This window comes from Vicugna pacos, chromosome 6, assembly GCF_048564905.1.
Source record: "Vicugna pacos chromosome 6, VicPac4, whole genome shotgun sequence".
Taxonomy (NCBI): domain Eukaryota; kingdom Metazoa; phylum Chordata; class Mammalia; order Artiodactyla; family Camelidae; genus Vicugna; species Vicugna pacos.
Genome location: NC_132992.1, coordinates 73,975,676 through 73,997,350, shown reverse-complemented (window position 1 = coordinate 73,997,350; position 21,675 = coordinate 73,975,676). Strand labels below are relative to the sequence as shown.

General features: G+C 48.4%; 1 protein-coding gene across 10 annotated transcripts in view; it reads right to left on the bottom strand.

Annotated features, from left to right (window-relative positions):
- NRXN3 (neurexin 3) overlaps positions 1-21,675 on the bottom strand; it is a 1,622,069-nt gene that overhangs the window by 1,473,767 nt on the left and 126,627 nt on the right. For all 10 annotated transcript variants that reach the window (XM_072963522.1, XM_072963513.1, XM_072963517.1 and 7 more), the window contains one exon: positions 20,037-20,301. The gene's annotated coding sequence lies outside the window, so the exon portion shown is untranslated. The remainder of the gene's footprint in view (positions 1-20,036; positions 20,302-21,675) is intronic.

Genomic DNA, 21,675 nt, shown 5'->3' with positions numbered 1-21,675 from the left:
CCGCCTCCCCGTCCCCCTCACCAGATATCAGAGTTTGCACACAGCTCAAAGAGGAGAAGGGATGACTTAATACCACTGCTCACCCCAAATTTCTGGAATTTCAAATTTATCTGCAGGGTCCTGAGCTGGAGAGTGATGTGGATGGCTGTCTGGTTTCCCTGTCATGCCCATTTCAAGATTTTCCTCCTTATTTCACATTGGAGGCACCACTCCCAAACTTCTAATACCATCATGCCATCACTGGACATGTCTGGGAGTCAGCCTCCCAAAGACACACAACCAGGCTTTCATGGCCCGAATGGCCACACTGCAAAGCAACTCTGTGGGCTGACGGATCCCCAGAAAGTCCCAGCCTCCTCCCTCAGCTCCATCAAACGCACTTGCATGCTGATCCACCTGCGCATCCGTTCTGACTGCTCTGGGAGCATGTTTCACCATGGTAACAGACACAGGCTCTGGTGTCTGACGCCTGGATTCAGATCATATACCACTCACCTGGAGAAGTCACCCAACCTCTTCAAGCCTCTATTCTCTTACCGCACAAGATTGCCATGAGAGTTAAGTGAGTTAACTACTGTATGTAAAGCTCCTGGCACCAGGTAAGTGGTCCCTCAGCTGCTGTCAGTTCCCATCCTCCTGACCCAGCCCCACACACCCCACCAGCTATGACTTTGCTTGCAGCCAAACACACAGTTCTCATGGCCTTAAAAGAAAGTTCCACCCAACTGGATGCTTTGAAAAATAAGCAAAATAAACGGAAATGAATTTCCCTTGTACCTTTCCTAAGGTGTCTCTTCCTCTTCCCTGTGTGAGACCCTTATCTGATTAGAAACAAATTGATTTGTTAATATATGAAAGAGAATCACTGATGGAGGCCAAATTCCTCCAATTTCTAGTCATACCACTTTCCACCAGAAACACCGTTGGTGTCACTGTCACTGTCACTTTGTTGCCCATTTCCTCAATAATACCCTTCATTCATAGACTGTTCCTTCCAATTCATCCCTTTCCCCAAGAAAGAAAACCTAGAGTTGGAGGAAAGCCTGAGGGGTGGGCACTAGACAGTGGCAGTGGTTCTTCCTGGGCAGTGGGATTCCAGGTGACCTCATGCTCTTCCTTATGCTTTTCTCTGTCTATTAAATTTTGTTTTTCTTTTTTTTTCCCCAAAACATACATGGCACATGTATTCCTTTTTAAAATGAGAAAAAATGTAAAGCTATTTCAAAAAGTCCTAGGCCATGTCTCTAAAAGTAGTTCATGAGAGAGAAGTAAGGATGATGAATCATTCTCATTTGACCCTCAAGGACTAGGCAAGAAGTGGCTCAATGTAACAAGACACCTGAACTGTGGAAGCAGGAAGGAGGGGGCTCATTCATCTGGCAGGTGTTCACTGAGTGCTCACCCTGTGCGAGGTGCCATTTGTGAACAAAACACAGTCCCAGGCAGTCCTTGGGGGTGAGGCGGCCATATTCGGGCAGACAGACAAGAAGCAAAGTAAGCACATATGAAACATGTCAGATGGTGTTAGACGCTATGCAAATTAAGTAAGGTAAGGGGGATGAGAGTGCTGGGGAGGGAAGGGCTGTTCTGGAAATGGTAGGGGGAAGGCTTGTCCAATGAGGTTCCTGTGTGCAGAGACCTGGGGAAGGGAAACAGCCAAGACAAAGATTTGGAGGTTGGACTGGGCTTAGCAAGTCCAAGGAGCAGCAAGGAGACAAGTGTGACTGGAACAGCATGAGTGAGAGGGAGAGTGGCAGGAGAGGAGGGCAGAAAGGTGCTAGGACCAAATCCAGTGGGGCTCACAGGTCATTCTTAGGACTCTGGGGCTCACTCAGGGTGGCACCGGAAACCACTGGAGAGTTTTGAGTGCAATGACATAATCAGACTTTCATTTAAAAGACTCATTCCAGCCTGTTGCATAAAGAAAAAAAAAGGCACAGAGTCAAGAGTGGAAGCAAGAGTCCAGTAGGGAAGTGACTGCAGTAGTGCAGGTGAGAGGTGGTCTGGACATGTTCCAGATCCCGTCTTTAAAGGAGAGGCTACAGGCTTGGTTGATAGATGGAAAATGAGATGTGAGAGCAAAAAAGGAGTCAAAAACATGTTTAAGTATGTTAGGTGTGAGCAACTAAGAGGATGGAGGTGCCCAATTCTAAAATGGGGAAGCCTGGGAAGAGCAGGTTGGGGCAAGAGGTAAAGTCAAAGAATGCTAAAGCATGAAAAACTGAGTTGAATTAGTATTAAATAAACAGGGAGAGATGGTGATTCAGCAGCTGGATGCACAAAGGTGAGTCCAAGTGAGAAGTCCAGGCCAGACACAGAATTCTGAGAGTCCTAGACTACGTAGTTTATCTACAATTCCTCCTTAATATTCCCGACCAATCTGTGGAGTGGGCGTGACTTTATTCCTGTTTTGTACATGACAAATCTGAGACTCAGAGAGGGGAAGTAACTTGCCCAAAGTTTGTGCCCACAGTAGAGACTCACCCACAGTTTGATTCCAGAACCCATGTGTTAGGTAGGCCTTAAGAAATCTAGATTATAATAACCACACGACTAGTAACTCAAGGAGTATGGCAGCCTGCATCTTCCCCATTCAGTAAGCTGAGCCCCATCTCCTTATGTGATCTGCAATCGTTCTTATTGCCTGGGCATCCATGGCATCTAGGTCCCAAAACAATGTCTAGCAGCCCTTATGCGTGGGTGTCTGCCTTGGTTTCCTGATTTCCCCTGAATCCTCCCTGGGACCTGAAATCAGGCTCTAAACACCAGCCTACAGCACTGTAGCCCTAATGCCGCATCACTTCTTGCCAGTTCCCTGCCTGGACAGGCACTCCAGGTGTCTGCTCTACATTTTGGAAGTAACCATGAGCCTGGAGATCCCATGACCTTGGTCTCAGATGGCTCCTCCCACTGTGAGATCTTGGTCAAATCATTTGACCTCTAAAAACTATCAGAGGGTGAGAGTGGGACTGGAATCTTTTAAAAGTCTGAGAAACATATAGAAAGGGCAGGTTTTTCTAAACACAGATATTCCATAGGCGAAAAGCATTGGATCCTGTAGTTCTGTTTGAATCCTAGTTCAGAGGCTCACTAGCTGAGGCATCATGAGCAGTTTAACCCCTCCCTCCCTAAACAAGGGTGACAATATCAGCCTTATGGGGTGTGAGGACCACAGGCACACGGAGCACACCCATGTGCCCTCTACATGCTAGTCTGCTGCATATACACTTCAAAAAAGTCCACGAGCACACAGGGAGCCCAAGTTCCCCAATGCTACCTCCTAAGGGCTCCCCTTTCTCCACAGCACACATGAAAGACTCCAGCACGCTCCACTCAGCCATCTGATGGTTTTTCTCACCTCTTATTTTGACCTACCCTGCATCCCCCCAAACCTGACATCTGAACAGCTTACCCTCCACTTAGCCCTAGTCTCATTTCTTCAACTACTCCCCCCAGGAAAACTCTGGGAGAACTATTAGGAGGGAAGAAGAAAGATAAAAAGAAAATCTTGCCTATCCCACCCATCACCAGCAGCAGAAGCTTCCTGCTAGCAGAATCTGACCAATGCAAAATAATGATTATCACCATTATTATTATCATGGCTGTGGCTCCTATATACCAGGCAGAACCACAAAGTGGTGTGGAAAGGGGAGCGGAGTGTGGGTCTGGCATCAGACCACAAGGGTTTTAATCCCGGCTGAATCAACTTCCCAACTGCTGGATGACCTCAGACAAGTCACTTGACTCTGAGCCACCCACAACTACAAAGATAATGTTACTGCCTCTGATTTATAGATAATGATACTTGAAAATTAGTTTTGTTATTCATGCTTACATGGCCTTGGACACTTGCCTTTGAAGTTTCAGAGAACAGCTATGGAAGACCTACTATGTTCCAAGGCTGCCTTGGACTTGTGAATTTTCTTATTTTGAAGTAGCCCTGAGGTAGCAGTGAGAATGGGGCAGTAAGTTTAAATGCCTCAGGAGGGGAAGTATCTACTTAACTAGTGAATAATAACTGAATCTGCATGTGTGACCCCAAAGCTCATGCTTCCTCCCACATCTTCCTACTCAGAGCACTACAGGCTTTGAGGTCAGAAACCACTGGATTTACATCTCACTTGCTTGCTGAGATGCCTTAGGCAAATTACTTAACCTCTCTGAGCTTTTGCTTATCTCATCTACCTGCCTCAGGGGCCTTTGTGAGGGTCTGGATAACACAGGAACAGCTCGGGCACAGCGTGTGCAGGGAGCGGCCCCTCAGAGATCTAGAGCTCCATTCTCACTGCCACCTCAGGGCCACTTCAAAATAAGAAACAGTCACACATCCAAGGCGGCCCTGGAACACAGTAGGTCCTCCACAGCTGTCCTCTGAATCTTCAAAGTCAAGTGGCTATGAATGACAAAGCTAATATTCAAGCACAGCTCTTTTGCCCCACATCTAGGGCTGCCCCAAAAGCCAGCTCAAAGAATTCAACCACCCTGAAACCTGAGAGCATCGTGCTCCCCCCACCAGTCTGCCCCTCTTATGCCCCCTCCTCCAGCTCAATTTTCAGCTACCTCAACAGATTCACACACAGGCGGAAAATCACCAGGTCAGAAAAGCCCCCTTTTGCCAGGTCACAAGGGATCTCCTAGTTAAAAGGCTTCTACCTCCATTTCAAGAAACAGAAACAAAAAACATCCTATTGACTTTGACATAAAGCAAATTAATTCTTCAAGCACAGTCCAGAGCACATAATGGCCCAACTAAGGGCCAGCTAAGTACAAGTGGAAGCGAGCACAGTAGCTCAGAAGCCATCAGATTCCCGAGGAAATAGCAATATTGCAAAGACAGCCATCAGTCAAAGCTGATCCTGGAGGAGGCGTGGGTGTCTACAGGGCAAAAGGAGTGAAAAACTCAAACCCATAACGCATGAACTCAGGTTCCTGCACCTCACGCTCTGCTGGGGAAACCACAGGTCCTTCAGAAGTATTTTGCAAGAAAGCACCAAACTTCAGTCTTCCTTAAAAGATTCTTGGCCCTTTAGTCTCTGAAAAATGACAAAACCTACAGAACAACGCTGAGGGATGAAGACTGGCTTGGTCCTTTGTAGTTACTCTCTTGTTCTGCCTTTCCTCCTCCCTGCCCGGGTGCCAGGATGAGTCAGATGCACCCACATGGATCACACTCTGGAGTTGGCTTAGTTGCCAGTAGAGCCAGTGTCAGCCAGGCAGTGTCCTCTTTGCCCCTGATTCTGTCAAACCCAGAGACTTCTACATCCTGCCTCCAGAGTTCTGCTCCTACAACAGAGGTAAACAAGCCATCACCACTCTAATTCATCCCATGCTCCCCTGGACACACAGACTAAAGTCTAAATGCCTCTGTCTACTATCTGCAGCTTCCAGCATCCACTTCAGATCCCACCCATGGCAAAGCAGCCACGTGGTTGGGGTGAGCTGGCTCCACCCCAAGCTCCTGGGGAAGGCATCACATTGTAATTGGTGACCTAAGCTGGGCCAACCTAAATGAAGCCCAAGACTTTCATTCAATGGCTGGGGGAGAAGTTCTCTCTAGCTCTTATGGGTGAGGCTGCTGGCCTGAGGTCTGGAGTTGCAGAACATTTTACTGACACGGGCAGAGACAGCCTGAGCCTCTGATAATGGACAGCCCTAGACCAAACCCAAACAAGGTCCATTCTCCAAAATTTTAGTTATGTGAAACCCTCCTCCCAAAATTCCCTCTATGGTTAAGTCTGAGTTGGGATTCCTCATGATAGGGATCATCCTAACTGAAACACCAGCCATTTCAGCCAAAAACTTCCAAAACTTGCCTGAACATACCTCTCCAGCCCCACTCTCACTCAGCCCTCCACCCATGTGCTACAAAGGTCAGCCTTCTGTGTATTTGAGGGGAATTCCTCATTTTCTTTCCTCTCCTCTTGCCAGTTCCTTGGCCTGTCACCCTTAGTCCTTCTCTCTCATCTGCTGATGTCATTGTTTATGAATTCCACCTCCTCAGTAAAACCGTCCTCACACTCTCTTCTCTGACCAACAGCAAGCATCCCTTCCGTGGAAACCCCAGTGGTCCCTTCTACCCTGGATGCAAGCCTCCTGCTTTGATTACAGACATTCACAATGTCCTTCAGTAGAGTATGTCAGCCATCACTTTCCTCTGTGTCCCCAGCACCAAACACAATGCCCTGGGCCAAGGAAGGGCCGGGGAGCTATTTGCAGAACTGAGTTCATGGAAGCCTGCACCGGTCCAGCTGGTCTACAAGCAGTGCTGGCTTTCCAGAGGGCATTCCCCTCTCCTCACCCCAGGTCTCTGTGGAACCAAAGATGTGTGTTTGAGAGATAGTGGCACAGAGTATGCTGTGGACAAGGAATGGGGTAGGGGATCAGCAAATTAAACTGTACTACAAACCTCTTTTAAACATGGTAACCAAACTCAAGCAAGGCCACTGGAATCCCTCCATCTGCCCAGCAAGGGCACTCTCTCTGATCCACTTCCATCAAATCCACCTCCAACCAACGTACAATTCTCCCTAGCACAGCTCCCTAGGTTCCAGTCCCAGCTCTGCCATCAACCATTTGTGTGTAACTTGGACAAGTCACTTTACTGCTCCCAGCCCTCATCTCTACTTTGAAGACAGTGAACTAGCCATGCTCTAACATTCCACCAACTCTCTGAGATGCTAGATTCTATATGGGAGAATGGAATCTCTCCTTTCCAAACCCCTCATTTGGAGAAATCCCAGACTTTAAAACTAAATAAAGGCTTAGAGTTTTTCCCACCCTCCAAACCTTCTGTCCCTTCCTAACTTCCTAAGTAAAGGAACACATTTTCTCCCAAGGAGTCTAACACAGTGCCTGCCTTAGGTGCTGAGGAAAGAGAGGCTCGGCAATCCTTCCTTAAGACATAAGACCTAAGATGCCAGAATTTGCCAACTGCCTCATTACACCCAAAATCTAAATCTGGAAGCTCAACAGCACGAGTGGCTGTTGTGCAAACGTGCTCATGATGCATCTTTAAGTGAAAATCAAGCTAGTGCGACAGCTTCCAAAATGGGATTTCAGTGCCTGAGTGGTGCAGAGTGGGTGCTCAGTTAGAACTTGGTAAATGAGTGAATGAGCTTCTTTAAAAACAGAACAGCAAACCCTGGATTGTGGATGCTTAGACATTAAGCTGGAAAAATAGATATCAAAATTTTCTCACTGGTTATTTTTGGAGGGGAGACTTACAGGTGACTTTTATTTCCCGTTGTTTCCTAAATGTTCGATAACAAACATGTATCATTTCACAATAAGAAAATCATTATCACTTTTATAAAGAGTTAATTACTTTTAAAAAGAAAAAAACCCACACACATACAGAAAAAGAAAGAAAGAATGAAAGAAAGAACGAAAGAAAGAAAGAGAGAGGAAGGAAGGAAGGAAGAGTAACTGTTATCCCAACTCCACAACCCACACACAAGCCAACCTTCTTACCTCCCACACATCCCACCCCTTGTTGGAGAAAGCTTCCCATCTTCCCTTTTTGTCTTTATTCCAGGCATCTGGAGAGTCAAGCAATTGCCTTAAAGTGTTAGCCTCATCAGAACTGGAGCCCAGTATTGAGGTGGCCCCCATTACTCTAAGGCCTGAGAAAAGCAGATAAAAAGCTAGCCTGCTCACTTGTGGTGTCCCTCCCCACTCTGCCAGAACCAACCCATCAACCCTGGAAGAGAATCTAGGCAGGGCACGGAGAAGCCTCCATCTTGGGACACTTGTCTATGTGAGCAGATTCACTCACCTGCGGGTCAGTGAAAGGATGTTGAAGAAATGAACTCCCAAGTCCTGGCAAGCTTCTCAGGTATATAATATTTTATCAATGACCCACTAACACACCTCTTCTCTCTTCCCACACCTTCTTGCCTGTCTCTTGTGGCTCTAGACCAAATTTGTGACCTGAGTCCCTGTCCTTCTTCCCACCTCAACTCACACCTGCCCAGTGCAGATCAGCTCAAGGTGGCCCTGGGAGAGGTCACATGACTTTAGAGCAGAGGTGACCTCAGAAGAACATGCACAGAGGATATTCAGGGAGGCACCGAACGGAGGAGGAGGGACGGACCTGCAGGTGACAAGCATCTCACTAATTAGCAACAGGTGGGGTGAAAGGTAGAAGCAGGAAGAAGAGGATAGGGCTTGTATTGTATTGGATGTGGGTTCCTGGGCTAACAGACCTAGAAGAAGGCTGGCCCGGGGGCTCTTGCTGGAGGGAAGGAAAACGGAGATGCTTCACAGTACAGAGGGGCAGCCATGCCCCAGACAGGTCCTTCGTTCCTCCTTCCTCTGGGTTTCCCCCAGCCCAGAACACGCAGGCCTGTGGTCTCTGAATGAATCCCCCTTGTCACCCACTGTTCATGATTAGCATACCCGACAGATGAGATCCAAGCAGCCCAGACAGAGCAGGATTCAGAGTACCCACCGTCTGTGAACTTCACCTCTCAAAGCCTTGGTTTCCTCGCCTTCAAAAAGGGGGATAAGAATTCCTACTTTTCCTAGTTATTGCAGGATTCAGTGAGATAATTTTGGTAAAGCATTATGCACAGTGCTTAGCATCTAAGAGTTCCGTATGTGGCAGGATTATCGGCATTTTCTTAACTTTTTTGGGTTGTCTTCATCCCCATCTTATCCTCCAGCTCTCGGAACAAACACCAGTTCTGCAATGCCATCTCCCAGCACAGATGTGCTGGGATGTGCAAGCAGGTAGGAGGGTCATACAGAGACCTCAGTTTCAGTTCCAGCCTGGACACCTCTCCATGCCTCAGTTTCCTCATCTGTAACAAGGCAACAGTAATAACAGTAGCTTCCTGCCTCCAAGACTCATGGTGAGGACTGAGTGAGGTGATACAGATGAAGCCCTTACAATAGAGTCTACATACACTGAGCACCTGAAAAATGTTAGCTGTCATTTTCCCCCTTGATCCCATCATTCTAAGTTAGGTCTCCGTAATTCTCAGAGCATTCATCATAATTTAAAATCACTTATTTCTTTGAGTTGTTTAATATTTGCCTCTCCATCCAAGTTTAAGTTCCATGAGGGATAAACCAAGTGTCTCTCTTGACTGTGGCTCTATTCCCAGTGCCTGGTACAGTGCCTGGATATAGCAGGTGTTCAATAAACATTTGTTGGATGTGTAACTGATGAGAATACTCACACTGGCGTGGATGATCACCAAGGTCTAGGAATCTCTTGACTATTCTCTATTTTTTGACAGCTTTGGAAGAAGTTTCAAATGAGCCTCAGAAAAGCTGTTCACTGATCCTGGGGGCTCAGGACGGTTGCTGCTGACAGACTCCTGGACACTCAAGGTGTGCAGAGATTCACTCTGATTTTTTAAACCTGGGGAGGAAAGCTGCTGGGTTTCCAGATTAGGATAACCCTCTCCTCCCTCAGGGCAGCCTACGCGCAGGGCACTAAACAAGGCTCTGTGGTGGGTAGCAGGGACCCAGGCCAGGCGGACAGGCCTTCCTGTGGCAGTGGTGGACGGCGGCCCTGAACAAAGGAGACTAAACCTCGCGGAGCAACAGGTGACCACAGGAGTCCCTGTCCTCACCTTTTCACTCCTCCAAAGAGAGAGGACTTCACACATACGTGCATGAAAGAAAGTGGGCTCTGGGGCTGGCCCTGGATACCACAACCTCACCCAGTTACAGAAAGTGTTTGCTTTTAGTGCCAGTTCCTAGGCCACCCCCGAACTTCTAAATCAGATCTGCAGGGGGGCCTAAGGATATACATTTTGTAAGGGCTCCCCAGGTGTTCTGATGCAGACCAAGTCTGAAAGCTGCTATTCTAAGGAGAAGAAAACTGATCAAGATAAGCACTGCCCCACTGGATAGCAGGTGTGTGTAACCAGTTACCTCTGCACTGCTCACCTAACTCTGGAAACAGAAACTCGCCCAGCCTGCCCAGCCTTTGCAGCAGAGGCTGTTCTGAACACCAGTTTGCAAGTCTGATGGATCACCGGGGGAGATTTAAAATATACTGATCCTGTAGTTTTACCCCTAAAGATTAATTGGTGTGAATTGCAGCATAGGTTTAGGATTTTAATATGGTGATTCTGACATGCAACAAAGTCTGAGAACCACCACTCTGACTTTATCCGTCCCACCTAGCTCACTAGCACATGCTCCAACCACCCAAGCTTCCAGAACAGCCTTTACCCAACCAGGGACTCAGTCTGAGCTGCCATGGGCTGAGAAAGAAGGGACAGTGGGGCTCACATTGCAAGACCCTGGAATTCCTGGGGCTCAGAATCTGGTCAGAGAATCTATACTAAATGCCTCAAGTCTACCTCCCAGAAGTTACAGGTGACTTGCTGACAGGCATCTGTGTGCTCAATGTGTATGAGACAACAGAACACAGTGGTAAAGAGGCCCCAAAGTCCTCTCTGTCAAAGTTTTATCCCAGCTCTACCATGTACCAACTCTGCAACCTCAAGCAAGTTAGTTATAACCCCTCCAAGCCCCACCTTCCCCATCTTTAAAATAGGAACATTACCTAACATGCATCCACTGCATTCTCATAACCATAAGTGAAAAGCACTTAACATAGTTGCTGGCACATAGTAAAAGCTCCATCCAACTTAGCCAGTGACAAAATTGCAAGTTATTCTTTGCTGCTTCATTCTTTTCTTTGTTGCCTTTAGAGGAGCTTGGACACTCGGTAGCTATTCTGCCAATCTCAGATACTTTCTACTCCTCTAGGACCCCTTTTCTTGCCAAGTTGGTTCAACTTTTTGCTTTTGAACTTGCTAGTTAACTTCTCTGAGCCTCAGTTTCCTCATCTCCAAAGTGGGGGTATAAAAATATACTATTCCCATGTTTATTTTAAAAACCAATGAGATAACCTACGTAGAATGCCAAGCACAAGGCCTGGCACAGGGTCACTCAAAAGACCAAAGATGCTGCAGAAGATGAGGAATGATTGTTTCTCCCCACCTTGAATTAAGTTCAGCAAAGAACTGTCTCCATCCACTCTGGCAGCCAAGGGGTCATAAAGATGCTCCTCCTGGAGACTCATGAAGAGTTAGCAATTCCAAATTTGGAGCCAAGGGAAGAGGCGGCCCTGCCTCCCCTCTGCTGCTCCTGGGGTGATGCGGAAGAACGCTGACTCCAACTTGGGCCCCTCTCACCAGCTTCCCATCCTCCTTACTCCATTTAGCTCTGGCAATCCAATTCCCTTTCCTCCACCTAGAAATCGATGTTTAATTAACACATTATTGGAAAAATAAACACAGTCTTCAATGGGACTGCAATGACGCTAATGCAGCTCAGTTTGGGGGCCACAGACTATCCCCTCAGTCAGAAAAATGCTCTACTCCTGTTCTCTGCTTCTCAACCAAAAAAAGTTCCCTTTCTTCCTGGAGTCCTCCAGCTGGGGAAATCCCAGCTTCTTCCTACTGCATAGCCTCCCTCCCTGTCTGTAGGCAGAGAGACCACCCATCCCTTCTTAGCCCTGACCCTATTACACAGACACAGGCGGAAGGAGGAGGGATTAGGCGTCAGTGCATTTATCACTGCTGCCTGGGGGAAAGAGGTACCTCCTTCTGGACACCCCAGCCTGCACCTGTAAGGCTGTAGATAGGCCTATCTCCCTCCTCCCTCCAGACCAGAACCAGCACTCATCCAGCTGAGCGGTCAGCAGCTGTCCCCACCAGCTGGAGGAGGGGAGGAAGCAGGGAGCTGAGCAGGGTGATGAGCCCCGGAAACCTTCTCCAGCCCTCAGACCTTGGGAGCTGACCTGAAGATCTCCTCCTGGGGAATTTCCTCTCTGGCTCCCACTTTAGATGTTCCAACTCCTGCCCTTTCTTCTCTAGGGTTCAGGGTGGAGGGTAGTGCAAAGACTCAGCAACAGCATGAATTCTGGAGTCAGACCCAATCCTGGACCCAAGGTATCCTACTTTTCACTGTGTTATCCCAGACATGCTACTTAACCCCTCTGACCAATGTTTTTCCTGTCAGATAAATGAGGACACTCCCCATTACAGGAAATACAACCAAACAAAACACTCTGCTAAGAGCAGGTGCTAGATGACTGACTGACTGCTGGAATCTCCCACCAACAGCCAGTGCCTACTGCAAGGGCCATGGGGAGTGTGGGCCTATGAAGGATCAGGGCCACTGAGCAAAGCAGAGACAGGTAGGTTGTAGGTTCTCTGCCTTCTGTGTACCCACCACCATCCCAACAACCTCAACACCCTCCTCTGACAAGGTGCCTGAATTAAGAAGGAAGTAACCGAGACAGCATGGGAAACAGAGTCTCCAAAGTGCCACTAAAAGACCGTCAGCAGTGCCCCTGCTGGGCCAGCTGCTTCCTCTCCCTGACATGCCACTGACCGGCAGCAGCATCTTCAGCAGGTCCCAGAGTTGTGAGCAGACGGCCCAATAAGAGGTCGGCTCTCAGAGTCAAGTTTCCAGACATGGGGACCAGAGGACCAGCTCACGGACATGCTGTGACACAGTGTGAAGACCAGAGGCAACAGAGACAGGCCACTGGGTTTGAACATGACATCACCACTTCCTACCTGTGTGACCTTGCACATGCTATTTAACCTCTTTAGAGCTCAATTTCTTTATCTGTAATACAGACATGCTAGTAGTACCTACCTCATAGATGGGTGGGAAGGTTAAGTGAGACAAAGCATGTCATGTGCTTAGCATATTATCTGACATAGGACTCAAACGCTGGCTAGTAAAACGTTAGTTAGTTGTAGTAAGGTAGCTAGGTTAGTAGTAGTCATGTTGGTAGCAGGATTAGTCGTAAGATTAAGGTCTTAATCCTTTAGAAATAGGGGACAAGTGGAAGTATCTCTGGAGAAAGGCTCTTCTCCCAGCCACTTTCTTGCCCTAAAATTTGATTTCCCTCTCTGGCACGCCCCTTTCCTCTCTCTATCCCATGAACAGAAAGTGGGTGATGTCATCTCAAAGAAGGATGACCATATATTTTTTCATCCAAACCAGGACACTTTTGAGAGTTAATAATTACACTAGGACAAAGGCCTAAATGGGAACTGTCTCTACAAACCAGGGCATCTGGTCACCCCATATCAAGGTCACACAGAAATGGCTTTGCGTTTTGTTTCAAGGTCCTGGCAGAAAGTAAGGCTTCCCTGCTCCTCAGAATCCACTTTAATCTGGTCACCACTTCCCCCCACCCCCCATCAAAATACACACACTCACACACACACACACACACACACACACACACAAAGCTAGGCTTGTCTAAGCCCTCCCCAAGCCAAGGTCAAGGCCAACACTAGGGCTGGAGAAGGACTGGTTGGGGTCCTTCCCCACATTCCATGACATCACACTCCATAGGCAGCCTCTAGAAACAGAAACGAAACACTATGAGGCTAGTGTCTGGGTCCAAGCCTTGCTTTCTTGAAAAACAAGGGCCAAGCCAGCCTGGGAGAGGTACACAGCTCCCAGGACATCAGGGTCCAGACACCAGCTGCTTGGACCTCTGAATGGAGCCCCTGCTGCCTCGTAGAGTAACCTCGATGGGCCGGACTATAAATACATGGCACTGCGAATGTGGAGCATCCCATGAGGACCTCATCCTCCAGCACATTCAGAAGACGACCTCAACCAGCACCCAGTGACTCTGGTAACCTTGGAGCATAGCCACCAGTTTTCCTCTAGTCTCCTTTCAGTGCTGCAGGCATAGCCTGCCCTTGTTAGAGGCACACCTGCTCCCTCCCACCCCATCAAGACCCCACTCCCCTCTGACCGAGGAAGAAGGAGAGCTACCAGCACATGTCAGGCAGCCACCGGCACAATCCTCTTTGTGAGTTAGGCCACAACCCACACGGCAGCATGACAGTGTAGAAAGAACACTCCCCGGGCAGCCAGAAAACCTGGATTCCAGCTTTGTGTCTGCATCAAACTTGGCATAAGACTTTGGACAAGTCATTTAATCCCTCTAGGCTTCAGCTTTCTCATGTGTTTGAGAGCGCTAGGTGAGATGAGAGATCATCTCCCTTTTACCTCTAACAGAATAACATAAGGGTCATGAACGTGGGCTCTGGAATAAGACAGATCTGAGTTCAAATCCCTGATCTGCCATTTTACTAGCTTATTTTACTGTAAGTCTCAGTCTCCTCCTCTGTCAAAGGCAGCGAATAAGAGCACAGTCACTTTCCAGTATCTGTGGGGAACTGGTTCCAGAACCCCCGTAGATACCAAAATCTGAGGATGCTCAAGTTTCTTATATAAAAGGATGTAGTACAGTTGGCTCTCTATATCCACGGATGTAGAACCCAGGGATATGGAAACCCAACTACATACTGCATTAAGTTATTTAGAAAATTAAAAGACATACTGAATGTAAAAAAAAGAAAAGAAAGTAAGAAAAGAAAAAGAGACCTGTTACAAAACTTAGTACATATTAAGTACATCAGAAGTGGTAGCTGTGTCACTACTGGTACCTGATGATGATGACGACCAGTATTAGAGGGACCACAAAGGAGGCAGAGTCCCTCTGAGCCAGGCGTGGAGAATACCTCTCTAACTGAACTGAAAAGTTGCACCTTGCAGTTCCTCTACATCTGGATTTGCAGGCAGGGATAAGGCAGCCAGCAGCAAAGCTCAGCTTTCTCAGAAGTCAGACTCCAAGGTTAGAACCCAAACACCAAACCTGTATGGTTCTTTCCTCCAGTCAACAAACGTTTGTTGAGCACCTGCTACATGCCCGAAAATGTAGCCACTGAGAGCACTGCAATGAACAAAAACGAAGACCCTGCCCTCTTGAAGCCTGCATTCTAGAAGGGGAGACAGACAAGATTACCTTAACACTTCAGTATGATGCAGCGTTGGGTAATGAGTAGCTGATTAGAACTGAAGGCAGAGAAACGGGCTGGAAAGTGGCCAGGGGGCTGTGGGGAGGGGGCTATTTTAGAAGGCCACTCCAGAGAGGCCTCTCTGAGGAGGTCTCACGGGAGCAGAGACCTGCAGAGCCCTGCCCAAGCCCAGCGCTGCCACCTGTGGCTGGCCCAGCCGCATGCCGTCATCTGCAGAGCAGCCAGAGCAGTCCCTCAAGGGTCAGAGCTGCAGTGAGGCTGGCTGTCCCACCCCCAGCAGGTGCGTCTTCGGGGAGGCAGGGCCTGATGGCAGCGGGAACCAACGTACCAGGCCTGTGAATTTCTAGGTGGTGAGCTTCAGAAGGGACACTTCTACTTTTGCAAGTCTCCCATCCACTCACGGGGGTCATGTAAGGAGAGTGTGGCTGGGGGATCCCAAGAGCCTTCTCTTCCCAGTGTTTGGCACAGTAATTCACCCCTGAGGCATCCTACCCCTCATTTCTCCCTTTCTCTGGCAATGACGTAACCCTTTCTCCCTAATTCCTCAAGGTCAGCCCCAGGAAGGGAGAGGGACATCAGAAACGTAGGACAATCAGCATTTTGCACTTAGGATTTTTTTTTCTTTTAGGCAAAATTGTTTCCCAATTTCATGTATAATTGCTAATAATGAGGGACACACCTTTAACCAAAGGAGAAGGGAAAATGGCGTCTGGTCCTTAATGCAGCTGGAGCCCAGGAGAGCAAGGGGGCTCAGATACTATCCTGGCTGAGAGCCACTGCAGCTCCTTGGGGGCTACAGCCTCCAACAAGGCCCTGCCGCCCAAGGGTGGCTGATGCCGGCAAGAGTAGGGCCATCCTCCCACGCTCTGCCTAGGGCTCCTGAGGTGGCAGGGGAAACCCTCAATTTCCCCCACCTCATCTCTTCTCCCCCCTCTGTCTGCATCCGCCCACCAGCCATCCATGAGCACACCACCCACGGGCTTGCTCGGGGGAGTGGGGATCACACACAAGGCTTCCTGCTGGAGACGGAGTGCATTCCCCCCCTCCACCCTCTTCTCAACTACCTTGAAAACTCCACTGCCCTTTCTCCCCCACCAAACACCTCCACTCTTTGCCTTCCTCCTGCACAAGAGAGGAAGGGAAGCTTCCCTTCCCTGTCTCCCTAACACCTCCCCAGAGCCACACACATATACGTGTCCAACAACCACACTCACGCAGCACAAACGGGCAGGCAGCCCCTGCTTGAACCGCACGCACCATGTTGACAATCTATGTGGTCCAATTGGAAGCACACTGGCAGCATTTGACAAAACACAAACACCCCTGCAGCCCCCACTCAAAATGCAACACAAAGGCCACCAAGAATTTTAAGACCAGGCATCATCCGGAGAGCGAGAGCTGGATAGGACAAAGACATCACTCCAGCCTCCCAATGAACCACGACAACTCTGGGAGATTCTGCAGTGCCCTCTGGCTTGACACAGCCCACTGAGCAGAGCTGTGTGTTGGCGTGTGTGTGAGAGCATGCATATGTGTGTGGAGGAGGGGGGCTGCATCTGGGTCTCTACTGTCCAGGCATCAAATCTCCCCAGAGGTAACCCAGTCCAGACTCTGCTTTCCCCGTGTAACCTTCCTCAATGTGTCGCAAACGTGTATTACACGGATGGTTAAACTGGATCATTATCACCGGGTGCTTATTTAGCAAAAAAAAAAAAATCATTAATGTCACCTACCCCCATTCCAATCCCCTTCTCATGAGGTCCCCTCCCCCACAGACTCTCCAACATGCTAATCCCATGAACTGCGACACATCACAGCTTTTGGGAACGAATAATGGCGAGAAGAAAGAAGAGAGTGGTGCAGGGAGAAGGCGTGGGTACCGTTACTGCGTTTCCCGTATGAAGACGGGTGGAAAGGAGCCATGGTGGATGGAGGTAGGGGTGGGGAGAGCCATAAAGGGGGAACGAAACCAAACGAAACCAAGCCCTTGGTCGCCTGTGTCCATGTGAGAGTGGGTGTGCAAGAGCGTGTGCAAAAGTGCGTGTGTAGATGTGCTGACTTAGCCCTCCTATCAGAAGGCTGCATCCGTGTGGCATGTAGGAAAGGCCATCGCACCACTGTTGTGTTGCAAAAAAAAAAAAAAAAAAAAAAAAAAAAAAGAGCCGCAGAGCCATCAGAATCAGAATTTTCTCATCCAGATGGAAAGGACTAAAGGAAAGGGGGAGGGGGTATGTGGGGTAGGGGAGAGTGGTGTGGGGAAATGGAAGCAAGAGAATGGCAGAAGGCAGAAATGGGGGAGGACAGAGGGGGAAATTGGTGGTGGGGTGGAAAAAATTGCACGCACGCAGAGACACAAACACACAATACCCGAACGCCAACCCCACCGCTCCACTGTTCATCCAAGACTGACAACCCGTCCCCCATCTCTCCGCTGCCTCTCTGCGCCCCCCAAAGCTAGTGCCGATGGATTTCTGTATCTCAGTTTTGCAGCAGTGGGCTAATTACAACCAAGCCCCCTCACCAAATTAACCCCTCCCCTCCCTCTCCTTTTTTCTCTAAAAGGCCAATTGAAGAATAATGTGTTTTTAGAGATAATGGATTTTTTTTTCCCAAGGAGCGAGAGGAAGGGGGATGCAAGACAGAAATTCTGCAAACCGGTGACTTCCGACCTCACCTCCGTCTCTCCTCATGTCCCCATTTGCTGTAGCTTCTCATCTACCATTTTCCAACCATCCCCTTGTCCCCCACCACCCAAAAGAAAAGACCTTCCTACCATGCACATCGACAAATACATCAACCGCCACCCAATCTCAGTAGCCGATCTCAAAACCCCAAGCATCAAACCACCTCGATACACCCTTTCCCTTATATAAGCAGCAATCATCAACATATTCAGTAGAAACGCAGCATGAAAAAGAAATCAACAGAAAAGGAGGCCAGACCTCCGTCAAACCCCTAATAATTAATAATAGGGAGCTACCAGATAAGCAAAGACGTAGTTGCCTCTCAAAATCTAGACTCCATTTGATTTCTGGCCCCCTCATCTTAGGAAGCAATTTTTTAAAATTATTATTTCACTAGAAAGGGTCGGAAAGCTCCAGAAAAGGGCATTCGCACAGTCCGGTTGTTTTTAAAAAATTTACCCAGCCCTGTTGCTCACTTTAATAGCGAACTTCCAGCGTCCAGCCTTTTTCCCCTCTTCCAGAAGGAAGACTGGCTCGCAGGATGAGCCCCAGTCTGCAGAAAATGGGCCAAGAGCCCTTACTCTCCACTCCCCAATCAAAAAACAAACAAACAAAAAAATCAAACAATAGGAATGTCTCTGCACAACCAGCACCCGTCTGAAATATCGTTTGCCCCATATGACTTAGGCAGATTAAGCCAGAAGATTTAAAAAAAAAAATACCAGCCTTGTTATGTCTCTCTCCCCTCCATCCTTCAGCCACGTACCCAGTAGCCCTTAGGTAAACTTGCCCATCATAACCAGCGGGACCATTTTAACTTGAAAGGCGATGCAGAAGCCCTTGAACGATGAAGGGATGAAGGGAGGCTCTACCCTGAACGGCAATTTCATAAAGGGCTAGTTCCTCCTGCTCCCGAGACCTAACCTCCAGGTGCCCCCAGATAGACTATCCCGGGTACTAAGTCACCCAGCGCGCTGGGAGTTCAAATTTCCACTGGAACCTTCATCACAAAGGCAAACGGTCATCTGACCCCTGGAACTATACAGTCCTCCAAGTGTGACAAGGAGTGCCCCTCTCCCTCCAGGGCCATCCACAGGACCCAGAGCAGAGGAAGAATTAAGAATGTTGGGGTAGACTGTGGTGGTAAAAGAAAACTCTCTCTCCAAGCGGGAATGACCGGAGGAAGCGGGGAGATGACAGCTCCCCTTCTCCCAGCTCTCCTATTCTGTTTGACTGTGTTTTGCTCCATCCTAGCCTAGCCCTGGATGATCTCTGACCTTTGTATTTAAAGAAAAAAAAATTTTAATAATAATCAGGGAAGAGAAATCCTACTTTACCTAAACCCCAATAATGGTTACCAAAAATATAATTTTCTCACTGCATGATGATATTTCTACATCCAAATCAAAAGAAGAAGGCGTTTAATGGAGGAAGGGAGAAATTTATTTTTTTTTAACAAGTAATCACAGGGTAAGTCACCTGCAAAGCAGCCGAGCCCATAGGTTGGTATTACATCATTGGCCTAGGAAGGGATGTGGGGTTGGGGGGGCCGTTTTTTTTTTTTTCTCCTTGTCATCAGGATGATGTTTCTAAAGCAGTTAAGTTTTGTGGTTAAAAAAAGAGAGAGGGAAAGAGCTAAAACTCTGGGTACAACACAATGCCTCGAAAAAAAATACATCGAACCAGCCTTTAAGGTCACTGAGAGCTTGCAAAACCCACAGTGCTTACACAGAGTGGAAGTTTTCAGGCAAGCCTGCTACTAAATCATTAATATAAACAAATGGAAGGCAGAGGAGGAAGATTCCCTTGTAACCGATCCAAACAAGAGCGCACACACGCACACACACACACATACACACACACTCTCACACTCCCTTTTCACCTTCTCCGAGTATGCCCACCTTCACAAGACAGCAGGACTCCAACCTGAATCTTCAGACCCAAGAACCACCTCCTCATACTCCCTCAAAAAAAAAACATCACACTCAAACACACTCATACACACACATTCACACACACCTCAGTTCCTCAACAGCTAGGGAAATCCCTGTCTCCATTCAATTTTGTCTTCTTGTGATCCTCAGACCTTCCCGTCTTCTCTTTCTCATTTAAACTAGCCCCTTCCCCAGAAAACAATAATAATGAGAGGAAAAGTGGCTACAAAATGCCAAAAAAGTATCTGCCCAAAATGAAGTGCTAAGTGCACACCATTTCAGACTAACAATCCAAGCTAATAGGAGGAAGGTTTCAAACAAGATTAAAAATCTAAAACATTCTCTGACTTTTCTGACACCTGGAGCAAAAGGACCCAACTTCCAGGAGAAACTGAAGAAGAAAGGCAGTTGAAAAGCCATTCCGATGATCAGCCAAGGCTCTCTGATCCAGGATTCAAAAAAAAAAAAAAAATCTAGGTTGGTCGCTCCCAGTTGAAAACTTCTACCCTCTCAGGAGCAACCTCTTCCCAGAACAAACAAGAAGCTTGAGTTGTTTCACATCCTGCCTGCCTTCTTTTCCCCCCAAATCTTACCTTTCCAGTTGAACAGAAGATTTGGGATCTGTCTGTTTGTTTGTTTGATGTTTAATCAACTGAGTTTGCTGGGTATGTTTCCTCTTTGGGAAGGTTCAAATTCCGGAATCTTTCTGTCTCCTTTTCTTTCTCTTTCTCTCTGGGAGGGAGTGGCGGGGAAGAAGGGAGGGGTGTTGGAGGTGGGAAAAGCAGGTCCTTGGTGACTGGAGATGCTGGCGGCTGCGAGAGGGGAGGACACGCTCGCCTCTCCCTCTCAGTGAGTTGCCTGCAAGAAGAGATGTGTAGGGCTGAGCTCTGAGCCTGAGACTGCCGGAGGAGCCCAGGAATTTCACGCACTCCAGAGCCGGCCCCTCCCTCTCCCACACAGACCCCGGCATTTAAAGAGACAGCCACGCTGCCTGGCTCAGGGCTTCACGTCCTCCCAGACTGTTTTGCAAACAGCTGAGAAGATATCATCAGGGAGGCGCACTCAGTAGACCCCAACGACTAAGAGGCAGTGTCAGGAGCTCAGTTCTCCCCTAACCCCAGCCCAGGAAGGTTCTTCACTAGAACTGAAGCAGGAATTAAAATAAAGACAAAATCCTCATTTACATCTTCAGAAAACTAAGCCACTTCCTCAGTGCTGAAGATGCATTTGTCTCACTGCAGTCTGAGGGAGTGGAGAGGACCCTAACCTAGCCGTATGCCTCAGTTTCCCGGAGCAGTCTTTCCTCTGTGCAAAATCAGGGCAGTCCTTGTGCATCTGGTGGAGGTGAGGGCTGTAACTAGGACACGAAGCCATTCCTTCCGCAAGCCCTCTGAAAGCCTGCTTAGAACCAGGAGTAGTGCAAGGGGCTGGGGACATAGAAATGAAGGTGACAAATGGGCCTTCCCCTCCAAGGGCTCCCAGCAGGGAAGGCAGACAGAGGCACAGCCAACCCTATCCTTGGGGGCTGCGAGCTAAGAGAGACAGAGGCAGGGCTTGAGCGCTGTGATGCATGAGGAGGATGGCTCCCTTCTGTGGCTCACACCCTAAGCCCAGGGCCTAGGCATTTCCACTGCACCCAAACTCTTCAAAATCCATCACCAGTTTTGCCAAACTAGTCCATGTCTATGGAAATATTTCCCCAGTCAAGCCCAAACAAGAGATGACGGTCGGTGGCACCAAGCACAAGGTTCTATTCAGCATCTGGCCCTTGTGATGGGAAAAACGGCCCCGCCTCCTTTCATCTCCCGCCTCCCCTCTCTAAGGGCTGCACCACACAGGTCCTTCCTCCAGCCAGCACCAATGGCAGGAAGAGATGCTAACAGCTGTTGAACACTCACCACGTGCCAGCACGTGGGTCATCTCATTCAGTCCAGTGAGGCTGGTGCCCTTCAACCACCAAGATCCATTTTACAGTTGAAATCAAAGCTTTAGGGAGGGGCCCCAAGCTCACACAGCTGGAAATAACTAAAATGAAGTTGAACTCGGGTGGATCTGACTCAAGAGCCAGCCTCACCTAATATTGCCTCCCTTCCATGAAGGGTAATAGTTCTTAGACTTCTGACCTTTACTGGACATTCTTCCAGGCACCCTAGCAAACTAGATAGCACATATACTGAGCATTGTGCTCACAAGAAGTCAAATGAGCAGGTGAATGCCCCTGCCCTAAGGAGT